The sequence below is a fragment of the Neolamprologus brichardi genome, chromosome 19, assembly GCF_056152115.1.
Source record: "Neolamprologus brichardi isolate AB-2024 chromosome 19, ASM5615211v1, whole genome shotgun sequence".
In the NCBI taxonomy this organism is placed as follows: domain Eukaryota; kingdom Metazoa; phylum Chordata; class Actinopteri; order Cichliformes; family Cichlidae; genus Neolamprologus; species Neolamprologus brichardi.
This window is the reverse complement of record NC_142122.1, coordinates 2,962,002-2,975,012: the sequence shown is the minus strand read 5'-3', so window position 1 is coordinate 2,975,012 and position 13,011 is coordinate 2,962,002.

Here is a 13,011-nt window from a genome sequence, read left to right as displayed (position 1 = left end):
TTGTACAAAGCGAATAAACTTAAAAGTCAATAACTGGTATGACCTCTTTTATTCTTTTATTCTTCCTCACAGCACGAACTCTCTTTTAGGAAAGCTTTCTTTCCGTCTTCAGGAACGTTTCTCCAGGCTTCCCGAAGAATAATCAGAGGTCTTCCTTGGATGTTTCTGCGTTTTGTTCTGTTCTCTGTCAGGATGATCCCACACTGCTTCAATAACGTCGAGGTCCAGGCTCTGGAGGCAAATCCATGACTGATAGTGTTTTTCTATCCAGGTATGCTTTTACTACACTGGCAGCGTGTTTGGGATCATTGTCATGCTGACAAAACGGAGCCAATCAGACACTTTCCAGATGTTGCTGCACAGTGCATCAAAATCTGATCGGACTTTTCTGCCATCAGATTTCTGTGTTGATAATTGCATCAATTTTGACGAGTCACCCAGGACTACAGGCTGTTTAGAGACATGCCTTTTAGATAATGTGTCCTTTTTTTGTCCTCTACTTGTCCACTTTCCTCTCATTTATTCAAGGACACACTCCACACCACGCTGGGAGATGCCAAGTTTTCAGATAAGAGCTCTTTGGAAATCATCTCGCTGTTGCAAAAATCCTATTTTATGCTTGTCAATCTGTTTATTCATAGATTCAGCTAAAGAAACGAGGACAGATGTGTTTTGCAATGAGCCACCGGTGTCTGTTATCTGTAGATGCAACACTGGTTCATGCCCTGAGTGAGGCCTTTTTATGCTTGAAAAATTCAAAGGTCAGTGTTAAGTGATATTTCTCTGAAAATGGACTGAAAAAGAATAAAAAAGCAGCCAAAGAAAATGTGGAGAACTATTGCTCAAGAGCCATCCATCCATCCATCTTCATCCGCTTTATCCGAGGCCGTGTCGCGGGGGCAGCAGCCTAAGCAGAGAGGCCCAGACCTCCCTCTCCCTCCTCCAGCTTATCCAGGGGAACACCAAGGCGTTCCCAGACCAGCTGAGAGATATAATCTCTCCAGCGTGTCCTGGGTCTGCCCCGAGGCCTCCTCCCGGTGGGACATGCCCGGAACACCTCACCCAGGAGGCGCCCAGGAGGCATCCTTGTCAGATGCCCGAACCACCTCAGCTGACTCCTTTCGATGTGGAGCAGCAGCGGCTCTACTCTGAGCCCCTCCCGGATGGCCGAACTTCTCACCCTATCTCTAAGGGAGAGGCCAGCCACCCTTCGGAGGAAGCTCATTTCCGCCGCTTGTATCCGCGATCTCGTTCTTTCGGTCGCTACCCACAGCTCGTGGCCATAGGTGAGGGTAGGAACTAGGGATGCACCGATACCGATACTGGTATCGGGTATCGGGGCCGATACTGTAAAATGTGTGTGTACTCATACTCGTAAAAGTTAACCGATACCATGAACCGATACCAACTTATTTGATTAATCAGAGGGTGGCTTGTCATTTCTGTTGTAGTTTTCTAGATTGGCCACTAGGGGGACATCCCGCGCTAAACAGGCACAGGGTTAGGCGAGTGAGACTGGCGGCTCTAGATAAAAAAGAGAAACTGGAGGCTGCTGTAGCTAGGCTAAACAAAATGTCAGCAGCGTGGAACAGCCAACTTTAACTCAGGTTTTGGAAAAGCGAAGAAAATCTTTTTTTTTTTTTTGTGGTCATTTTTATTAAGATTTTATTTTTTATTGGCAGAGAATAAAATAAAACTTGTCTGCATTTGTGTGTGTGTGGTAGAAGTATCGGTTTTTGTACTCTGTATCGGCAAGTACTCAGATCCAAGTATCGGTATCGTATCGGTTTGAAAAAATTGGTATCGTTGCATCCCTAGTAGGAACATAGATCGACCGGTAAATTGAGAGCTTCGCTTTTACACTCAGCTCCCTCTTCACCACGACAGACCGGTGCAGTGTCACTGCAGCTGCAGCCCCAATCCGTTGGTCGATCTCCAGCTCCGTGCTCAAGAGCACTTTATAAAATTGTTCTTAAAAGCAATTTATAAGAACAAAATGAGGCTTGTACAGTCCTGTAAATACCGCCCAATATCAAAGTAGACCCTGAGCAGCAACTGTCTGCAAAAATAAAGCTAAAGTGAAAGTGCCAACAACTGCAGTTCCTCTAATGTCCACTTGAAGCTGAATCAAGAAGTTCCCACATGTTTACCGTCTGCTACAAAACCTGTTTTGGCCTCTAAAGCAGATTTCACCCTTCATAAGAACTGTACTTTGGACTAATTGTGTTATTACTCACCCGTTCGGATTCAGTAGGGCTTAAAGTTTGGGGCATGGCCGCTTTGACTGACGAGTATGCCAGCACAGGCAGCTGTGGCTGCAAGTCGTTTGCCTGGTTTCACCTCCACTAACTTCACTCACTGAACTCAACCTCTCGTGCTGTCAGTGTTTTCTGCAGAACGTTTTTTAAAAACAAAACGATCTGATAAATAGCAAGACGTCTGTGCGCCGCTTTGGTGTCTGCAGTTTTACATGCATGCTACTTAGCAACAAAGAAAACACCACGGCAGCTGCCAAAGAACCCGCGGGTGCCACCGTGCAGACCTTTCCCATCATTTACATACATGTGTAAAGTCTGGAGGTTCTTATAGGAAATAAACATAAACAGACCACATGACTGAGCAGGTCTTAGCAGAAACTGGATCCACACAATGAAAAGCCTGAGCCTGCAGTAGAGGAGGTGTTAATTTTTACTGTAACCAGCAGGAAGCCAGAGAAGAGCTGCTAAGATGAGTCCAGGGCCAAACACAGCTTGTTAATATAGGATGGAGACAGTTGGGGAGTTTGTCTGTTTTATGATGGCTGATGAAAAAAGAAAACAGACACATTTCCAACCAAAGCAGGATTCTAGGTTATGTGGTCTAGCCACAGAAGAAATGGACCCTGGAGGCTTCCGTAGCTGGTGCAGAGAGAACACGGGGTCTTGTCCAAAAATGGCACAAGTGCGTGCACGCACATACACACGATGTGAAGCTTTCCCGGCAAGCGACAGTCATCTCGGTGGAAAAATATGGTAACCGATGCATTAAAGCTCAGGACTTTGAGGGATTGCAGGGACGCAGCGACATTAAGACACGCAGACCACACAATATCCAGGACTGATGGGTCAGTGCGGCAGCGTACGCCCACAGACTGTTGAATCAAACCAGTATGAGACGGGCTGTAAGCTGGTGTATACGGGAAACGTGTACAAATCGAAATACTAGCATGTTCACCATCAAAGCTAGACCTACCCAATAATTAGAGAGATTTGAAACAGTGTAGGCCACAGCTTCTTTTACCAAAAGTAGAAGGACCTCGCTCCTAATAAACAACTTTTATAAAAACAAGATGCCCATAAAACCAGAAAACAACTCGGCCTCCTTGAAACTGGCGACACGGGTCTGTTGCCATGTAGCACCAAACAATGCACTCCTCACCCCATTCCTATTGAGCCTCTTTCCCTACTTCGAGCCATAGCTCTCTCCTCATTAAGCGAACCATGCAAATGCCGAGAGCTCCTGGCACTTCTTCACGTTTGTCAGTGTGAGACAGGACTTTTACTGCGCACAGTTCCAGGACCCTGAAAGTTTACGGGGTGAGTGAGCCGCAGCTTTCACTGCTCAATCGAAACAAATTCCCCAAAGTCTAAAAGTTAATCCAGCTCCGGGCTTACCAGGAGCAATACAGCCAAATAAAAGCTCGAGATGACGACAGTAAACCAGCCTTCTGGCTTTCTGATCCAGACTGGTGTGTTCCTGATGAGCTGGCAGACCAGAGAAGTAACACCGACTGTCTTATTAATGCTTAAAGCATTCTGACAGAGCCTTTTGTTACTTACTTAAACCACGCTGCCTGCAACGACCTAATGGAAGTCTAAAAGCCATTAGGCTAGAGGGCTTAGCCAACACAAACCAAGCGCACAGACTATGAAAGAACAGCTAAGGGTAATCAATACATCTCCCCTCATCATCATCCTCCTGCTGCTGCTGCTTTCCTCCTCCAGTGTTAAAGCTAAATGTCATAGCATCGTCTATGCTTGCTGGCGTGTAAAGGAGACACTGGTTTAAATCAGAGGAAAACCAGCAATGAGCAGCTGGAGAAAGGGGAGATCAGATTTGTCCATTAATGCTGGCTGCTCTTTAGCTGCTTCTCTGCACTCGGGCTTGCACTCTGGCATGCTTTTACCAGCTAGAAATCACAACAGAAAGGAGCGTTACTGTCAGCACAGGGCATGCGAGTGCAGCCTGTTGTCATTTTACCAAAGAGACATGGCAGGGAGGAGCCAGCTGGGGTGTTTCTCTTTAACAGGCATCTGCAGTGGCTGGCATGAAAAGAAAGCCTGAGCGCTGGAGACGGATGGCAGAACCAAAACTTCAAAGACCTCTTCTCCCTCTCTCTCCCCCTCGATGTGCTGTACAACTCTGAAAGAGAACCTGCTAGTTCACTTTAGCACAAAGACACGCACGCACACATACGTGCGCTGTCTGTTAAGCACACACACCTGGGATTATCAAGACACCCAACAGACGTTTCCTGATTCCTTTAAAAATGAACAACAGTAGTATGGTGCATTGTGAAAATACACCGTTCAGACACACAGCATTAAACTAATGCACAGCCGCACAGTCAGAGCATACCAGACAGGTATTTGCCGCAGGCTCTGATACACTAAGGTAGCATAAACTGCGAGGTAAATGTGCGGCGTGAAGGTCAGGGTGTGGCTGCTGACAGAGCAAAGCCTTTCATGTCTAATAGTTTTTTCCCCGTCACAGACAAAATAAAACAGACCACTATTGTAGTCCTATAAAGAGACTAAATAACATGGACAAAAGCTGCTTGAGGCAGCAGAGCTGACGTCACAAGGTGTCTTTTAAGTACCGAGGAGGGCTCTCTGCCCCCCTTTTTCTCTTTAAAAACATCTCCTGTAAAAGACAAACATCTCTCTTTATTCTTACACACACACACAACTTCTTGTGCTTCCTGCAAAAAAGTGCTGACCATGTAAAAGAGATAAGAAAGAAACCCCGGGAGAAGAGTCTGTGCCAGCTTTCTGAGGTCCCCCTGTTTTGGCTTACTGTGGTTGAGCACCCTCTAGTGGTAGTTAAAGTGAAAGTCACATCTGCTTGGATTTGCCTCCCAGAACCCCTCACTGTGCCTCTTTACCAGTCAACAGCTGCAGTTAACCGCAGCCCTGCCACAGGGTGTGACTGCAGGACCCAGATGGGGTGAGTGGTGAGCCGGGGAAGGGGGTTAGGCAGCTTTTTGTGGGACGCCCAAGGGGTCCACCGCATTCCCCTATCTCCCCACCACAGTAGCCAAAAAACCCTGGAGAGAGAAAGCCAACTACCACGTTTTAATGAGGGCTAAAATAAACAATGCAAGCACACAAAATCCACCCTGACTGGTTGACTGTAGGCACTGGAGAGGTGCAGATAAGCTGGGTTGTTACTCTGTGGTCTAAAAACTCGAACTCAAACTGAATAATGGGTGCCAGCGTTTGTGTACTGAATGGAAACAGACGAATAAACACATGTTGTACCTGTGGTGCTGCTCAGAGACGCAGACAGCCGAGATGTTCCTTCAGATGTCCATCTGATGATTTCTGCTCCTGTGCACAACAGGAAAGGAAATGATTTATATCATGAAAACACATCAGCAACATTTGTTCCTGTAAAATAAACTTGTTTAATTGCACACAAATATTTGAACCAACTACACTAACAATATGTGGCTTAAACATTTTGGGGTCACTAATAAAACCAATCCGCTTACATTAGTTATTATAGTATGATATTATGTTGCTTACACTGATCTTCTAATATTTTCAGACCCATTATGCTCATTTCCACCTCCATATTTTTATTCTGGGACTCCACTAGAGCAGCTCTGCATGATCGATAGTTTCAAATAATCCGTATTTATCATATCGTGAGCCTTTGTGCGGTCATTAAGTTCTTCTGCTGTCTGGAACAACTGTTTTAGCGCCACTTCTTTTTGCAGACCGGGTGTGGATGACTGGAGAGAAAAATATGAAGTCAAAATAAGTTGAATAAATACAATTTTTGTTGCTAAAAGAAACAAAAAAAGCATCTGCTGATATTATCACGCTGACTGTGATGTTCTTAAAGAAAGCTGCCCGAGCACTTGGACCCAGTTTTACTGTTAATGGTTGATAAAAGGTGTGGAGTGTTGGTCATGATTCCTCTTTTACACCGACCTCAGCGTATATAAAAGGTGCCGCAGAGTCGCAGACAGAAAAAGGAAGATTTTGGATGCAACAGTGGGAAAATAAAATATATACAGAGGAGCTCCTGATCCTTTGCATCAAGAGGAGCCAGCTCAGGTGTATCGCATGTTCAACATAATAATAATAATAATAATAATAATAATGGATTGCATTTATATAGCGCTTTACAATTCCACTATTCATTCGCTCTCACATTCACACACTGGTGGAGGCAGCTACAGGTGTAGCCACAGCTGCCCTGTGTGTGTGTGTGTGTGTAAGAACATGAAGGAAAATGTGGGGCAAAACCAGGTTTCCCAAGCCAAAAATCACTCAAATATACTTGAAACCGGTTTTTAAAGTGGAATTTCACTGGAGAAAATACATGTTTGTCTATAAAAATGGCCATGAATAACAGGTAAAGAATATCATAAAAGGGAATTCACTGCCAATCGTGCATTTCCAGCTCAGGCTTTCTTTTCATGCCAGCCACAACTGCAGTTAAACAGAAACATCCCAGCTGGCTCCTCCCTGCTGAAATGACAATAGACTTCTCTCACATGCCCCTTACTGACAGTAAAGCTCCTCCTCGTTTTGATTTCTAGCTGGTAAAAGCCTCCTGAAGTGCAAGCCAGAGTGCAGAGAAGCCAGGAATAAATTACAGCCTCAGTTTCTTGCTCTCAGCAGACAGGAGTGGCACTCGGTGTGGCCTTCTGCTGCCGGAGCTTCAAGGTTTGACGTCTCGTGCTTCAGAGATGCTCTTCAGCATTCCTTGGTTTAATTTGAGCTACTGTTGCCAAAAAGCAACCTAAACAGACTGGCCATTCTCCTCTGACTGCTGGCACTGGATACCTTCTGTTTTTAGGACCATTCTCTGTAAACCCTGGACATGGTTGTGCGGGGAAATCCCAGCAGATCAGCAGATTCTGAAACATTCAGACCACACACTCAGAGCATCCTCCATCCTGACGCTCAGCTTCAGCAGGTCACCTTGACCCTACATGCATGCCTGACCGCACCCAGCTGTTGCCATGCGATTGGCTAATTAAGTATTTGCATTAAGAAGCACTTGAACAGGTGCATCTAATAAAGTGGCCTCTAACTTTTTGTAGCCTTGCTTGCAACGGTATTAACTTCCTTGTACTGTATCTTTGGGTGGACTACACCTTTAAAACACGTGAACCCTTTATTACAGTCTTCACACTGTTAGTTTGGTAAATTGCCAAAATATTGATATTTATTACATGTGAAAGCCAAATAACGAGCACTGCGCTCGAGTTTCGCGCTTTCCTGCAGTGTGCCACTCCGCATCACTCTGAGCGTATTGACGGTTTTTTCCAGGCCTATCAGACATGAGTAACTTACCACTAGACAAAAAAAGAAAAAGGAAAAAAGTTTCTGTTGGTGCCAAGAAAGACATGCAAGATGATGGGTCAGTGACAGCTTCTAGGAGTGGAAGACGTTTGGCAAGAAAAGCGCACCTTGTTGAAGGATCAGCACGCCGGGTCGGCGCTCCTGTTAACCAGCCGCAGACGACGGAGGGTTTTAAAGGAGGCGAGCTCATGCCAGCATATTTTCTGAATAACATTAGTGTAGATGTAAGGAGCAGATAAAGAGCATGGAAAGCATTATGGGGGCTGTGAGGTCTGCAGTACTCGAGAAATGCCTGAAATTCACCGCAATCCAACAACAGCAGCAGCAACAGCGCGGGGTCTGTGCCAGGATGGCAGCAGCGCCACACTTTCTGCTCATTGTTGAATACACTCGCACAGCCGCAGTTTAAACCACGTGCAACGACGTGTTGCGCAGTCATCTCTGGACAAAATGGCTTTTCATAGCAGGCAAAGCACAGGTGGAACTAATAACATTAATTATGATTGTGTTCCGTATATATGTGCCAATATCCCGGAGCTCAGCCAGCATGCAGGTTGCAACTGGCTCACCTGAGTGGAATGCAGCCACTATTAATGTTATTAGTTCATTTACAAGTCACACTCTGGTTTACAGTGTGTTTAGACAGCTAAGACACCCTATTAAGGCGTGACCGACTGTTGTTACAGAAAAATAGGAAATACTTTCAGAACCACATAATTATAATTATTGTAATCGCTACATAGTACTGGTGCTTAGTGTTCTTCATGCATTGGCTTCACACATCAGAGCCTGGACCTCACAAGCCACCGAAAAACCACAAGTAGAAAGGTTGTTTTGTTTTGCTTTCATATGTTCCTGTAATGGAAATAGAATAAAGTCAGTCTTTATTTTACTACAATCACATGTCTGATGGTCACTTTATTAACATGTTTGGAACCAAAATCCACGTCTGCTTGTATCATGTTGTTATTTTTGCTGTTTTATAGTTTTTTTATTTACTGTTTAATGTGTTAGGAAGCATATGATGACCAGAAGAATAATGCTGCCTTGTTTCACTGTATGATATAAACTGTGGTTTATTACAAATATGCAGCAGTGTATTCTTGTCTTGGTCTGCCAGCAGGCTTCTGTTTGAGATCGCTGAATCGAACATGTTTGTTTGGCCCCCTAAAGCTCAACCCAAGAAAGGTTAACTCAGTCTGATGCTGGCTGATGGCGCCTTTGGGCCACACTGAACACTGTGCAGTTTCTCCTTTAGAGCTAAAGCGATCACGACAGAGGTCAGATCATTTGTATACACGTGAGCATGAATACTATGACACTGTAAGTGCAAACAGCAGTGTTTGAAGTTTTATTTCAACCCATCTGTATTATATGCAGTCCACTTTGGCGTACAGTGACAGCAAAATGCCCAAATCATCAACCTTCGTGCTGGCAGCTGGTATGAGGTGTCTCCACTCTGGTCTTGTCTGTCCAAAGTACATTATTGCAGAACTCTTTGTTTATTCAGATGCAGCTTTACAAACCTGTTTAGTCTTTTTGTAACTGTACCATCATGAACTTTAGGATGTATCCTGCTAACTGAGGCCTCAGAGCAGCGCTTTGTTTTTTGGCAAAGGTCTGACCTTGGGGTGAATTTGCTGTCCCCTCCTGGGTAGGTTGTGGCATTTTGTTGACACACACCTGAAGCTTCCAGATCTACAAACAGACAACATTTCTGTTTTGATGGAGATGCCCACGCTTACTGTTGCTGATTATTTAATAAAGTGCACTTGATTAGTAGCAGCTGGCTGCCAGTTCCTGTTGTTTCCTATGGAAGCAGTAAAGGTGCGTGTAGGATTGAATAGAGTCCTGTTGAAATGTACTTTTTCACAGGACTGTGCATGTTTCATTTAGCGCTCTGTTTGATATTTCTACGGCTAAAATCCAGTAAGAGCAAAGATTCATGTGTGTTGAATGTGTAACTTTAAATCCTGCCACAAACTGGACACCATTACCCCGAGTGAGTATTAAGGTTCATGGTTGTTGTTTAAATGTTGGTCAAACGAGTGCTTCTGTAACCGTGCGGTGTATGGGGCACAATAATAAAAAGCTGAGATTTCTGCCTCTGAATGCATCATTTAAATATTGTGTGCAAACACTCTTAACTTTTTAAAGCAAACGCAGGCTATTCATACCGACAGTTTATTACAAGCTTTGGTGAACTAAGGTGAGCGTTTAACTTACTGACAACCCTTTAAAGTCTAATATTTTACACCACAGCAGTGTTTCTGGGCAATATTCACAGCAAAAAGCAACAATCTCGGGTTCTTGTGGCACATAAAATGTTCAGGTCTGTGTCCTGTCAGTCAGCAGGATAAATCAAATACATGGAGCCACATCAAGTGTCAGGTGCACAGAGTCCATATGCAAAGAAGGTTTTTAACACATTGTAGGTCCAAAACCCAGTTGGGATATCACTGTGTACCCTTGAGCGAGCTACTTTACCAGTGTAAATATTTAGTCAGCTGTATAAATGGGTGTCATGTAAAACCTGCAAATTGAACTGGCAGTGCTGGGAAAGAGTCAAAGCTTACACAGCTGATCGAGTTAACGTGTTAAAGGTAAAACAGAATGGGGCAAAACTAAAGCTTCAATGAATAATAGATGGGGAAGTTTTCTCACTGAGACAAAGAAAGATCCAAGATTATAAATGTAGTCAGTGTGTCTTTGTAGTTGACGTGCTGGCTGCCTCACACGGTGTGTAATAAAGAGAAAAACACACAGATGCACACATGCATGCATGCCTGACCTCGGTCTAATTCTAACCTTAACTTGGAAACCAACTCTTAGCCCTCGAACACCTCTTTGAAGCTCGCTCCAAAAAGCAGAACTCTCCTCACTTTCCAAAAATGTCCTCAAGGTCTAAAACTCAAACGGCTCCTTACGAAGATAGACTTACAAAGCCGCACATTCCCAGTCTACATGTTTGAGAAATAACATTCGGCCCTCCTGGCCTCACCTTCATTACCCAATTACACTAATACACTCGCTGTGCTTGTAATGATTGTGTGGTCTGAACGATAGCCAGCCTTGTTGTGTTGGTTCTTACCTCAGACACACACACCAAAACACACATGGACACACACACATCTGTCTGTTTGCATCTGGGTGGATTTCCTGCCTGTGAATTACAAGTGGAGTCCGTGTCTCAGTGCTCACCAGTGAGCAGGCGGTTCATGAATCTCTGAGGCTGAAACATGACACTTTAATGAGCTGGAGGGCATCCAAAAATTTTACGCCCCCACACCTTTTTTTTCTTCTCTTGCGAAAGTTTGGCTGCAATCAGCCCTTCAGAATGGGCTTGTTTATGCGTAGGAACAGTAGGGAATTGGCTGAAAACATCACCAAGTTTACTGCAAATGGGTGTCTTTGGGGGGGGAGGTGGAAGCCACAGTGGGCGGACACCCACATGACACATTCCTTGCAGAAGAACAGAGCTGGAAGCAAACATGTTTTGGTGCAAGGATTCCTGTAAATCTGTGTGTCAGATCTCCAAATCCTGTAGACTCACAGCAACATATTTGAAGTTAAAGCAAAAAAGCCAAATAGATATTTTTATTATCGTGCGGAAAACAAATTCCTTCTGAACTTAATTTGATTTCATTTTTAAGAGTTAAAAACGTCAGGCTGCCCTGTACCTCTGTGGGATGCTTGGGATGTTTTTGTGCTACCGGTTCCAGTCATTCAGATGTGGATTTCCTCTCTGGCAGAGGCACACATCTGTTTTTGTTAAACACGAGTAAGCGGAAAATAAAACTAAATGCGATACCTCAAAATTCCCGTTCAGGCCTTATTCACAGAAGGCTATAAATGGTTCCATAACTGCTACATGTCTACTTTTATTGCAGTGAAACTTTATTCTCACATCACAGCAACACGCAGAGAGACATTCGTCACACCAGGAAAAGATAAATAATAACATAAATCATAGCTGCTAATGTGAAATCAGGATCCTGATGCTGTGCACCTGGACAAACTGTGGTGCCGATACTGTGTTTTGTTCCAGGGTAAGCTGTTTGTTGGCTGTGAGCAGTGTTGGGGAGTAACGGAATACATGTACCACCGTTACGTATTTAAAATACAAAATATGAGTAACTGCATTCCGTTACAGTTACCGTTTAAAAAGGTGGTATTTAGAATACAGTTACTTTGTTGAAATAAATGGATTACACGGCGGTACTTCCCTGTTTCATATTGTGGCGGGTCAGGACTGTTTGGGTTTTGTTTGACAGCTACGTTCTGTTGTTCCAGGCGGAAGCGTTACGGTTGCCATGGTTACAGGGTGACGCTCTCTCTCTGCGTGTTTCCTGGGTGAGAGAGGCCTTTTTGTTGTTGTTGTGCTAAGCTAACAGGCAGAATGCTACAGGTATAGCTCTAAAGAATGTAGCATCATGGGCAGTGTAGTCCGTGCTGCAGGGAGAATGGACTGCCATACCCGTTATGTGTCTGTGAGCGAGGGAGGGAGAAAAAGGAAAAGTACGAGCTGTCATCGAGCAAAAACGGGAGCTGGAAGCATGTAAATATAATAATAACCACTGCAGCCAAGAAGAGAGCCTGACGAGCCCAGCTGTAAGTAAGCTATTAAGACTCGACTGTACACCGTGTTCGTGTTTTCCTCCGAAACAATAAGTTCCGTTGGAGCAGCCTTTCAACGCCTCTCTCTGTCTCTCGCTAGCAAAGTTGACCCAGACAACAAAGTAAAGCTAGTTTTCGGCTACAAGCCCGACACGAACCCACCATATTAGCCAGAGGTCCTTTTACTACGGTTCGGAGCCGCGGACCTTCAGTAACAGTAATAAATCACATTAATAGTACATTCACGTAGTTGTAAACAGCATGATAATATATTAAGTAATCCAAAGTATTCAGAATACGTTACTCTCATTGAGTAACGTAACGGAATACGTTACAGAATACATTTTGGGGCATGTATTCTGTATTGGAATACATTTTAAAAGTAAACTTCCCAACACTGGCTGTGAGAAAGCTTGTTTTCAATGTAGAGAAGAAGCTGGACCACAGTGTTTGTAGTGTATTCAATATTCTTCATCATAGTCCAACATCAGACAGGTCAGAGCAAAGGTGAGAGTGCCAAGAACCTTACATAATAAAGCTAGTAAAAAGCACCAAGTTAGACCTCTTCTACTTTGGGTTTCTCCCTTTAGAGGTCACCACAGTGGATCTGCCTCCATCTCACCCTATCCCAGCATCCTTTTCTGTCACCCCAACCCTCTGCATGTCCTCCCTCACTGCATTCACGGATCTTCTCTGCAGTTTTCTGCTTGTCCGGTGTATCCACGTTCTCTCTTCTGCACACGTCCGAGCCATCTCAGCCTTGTCTTTCCATCTTAGCCTCCAAACCGCTCAATCTGAGACCTAATATCAAAAA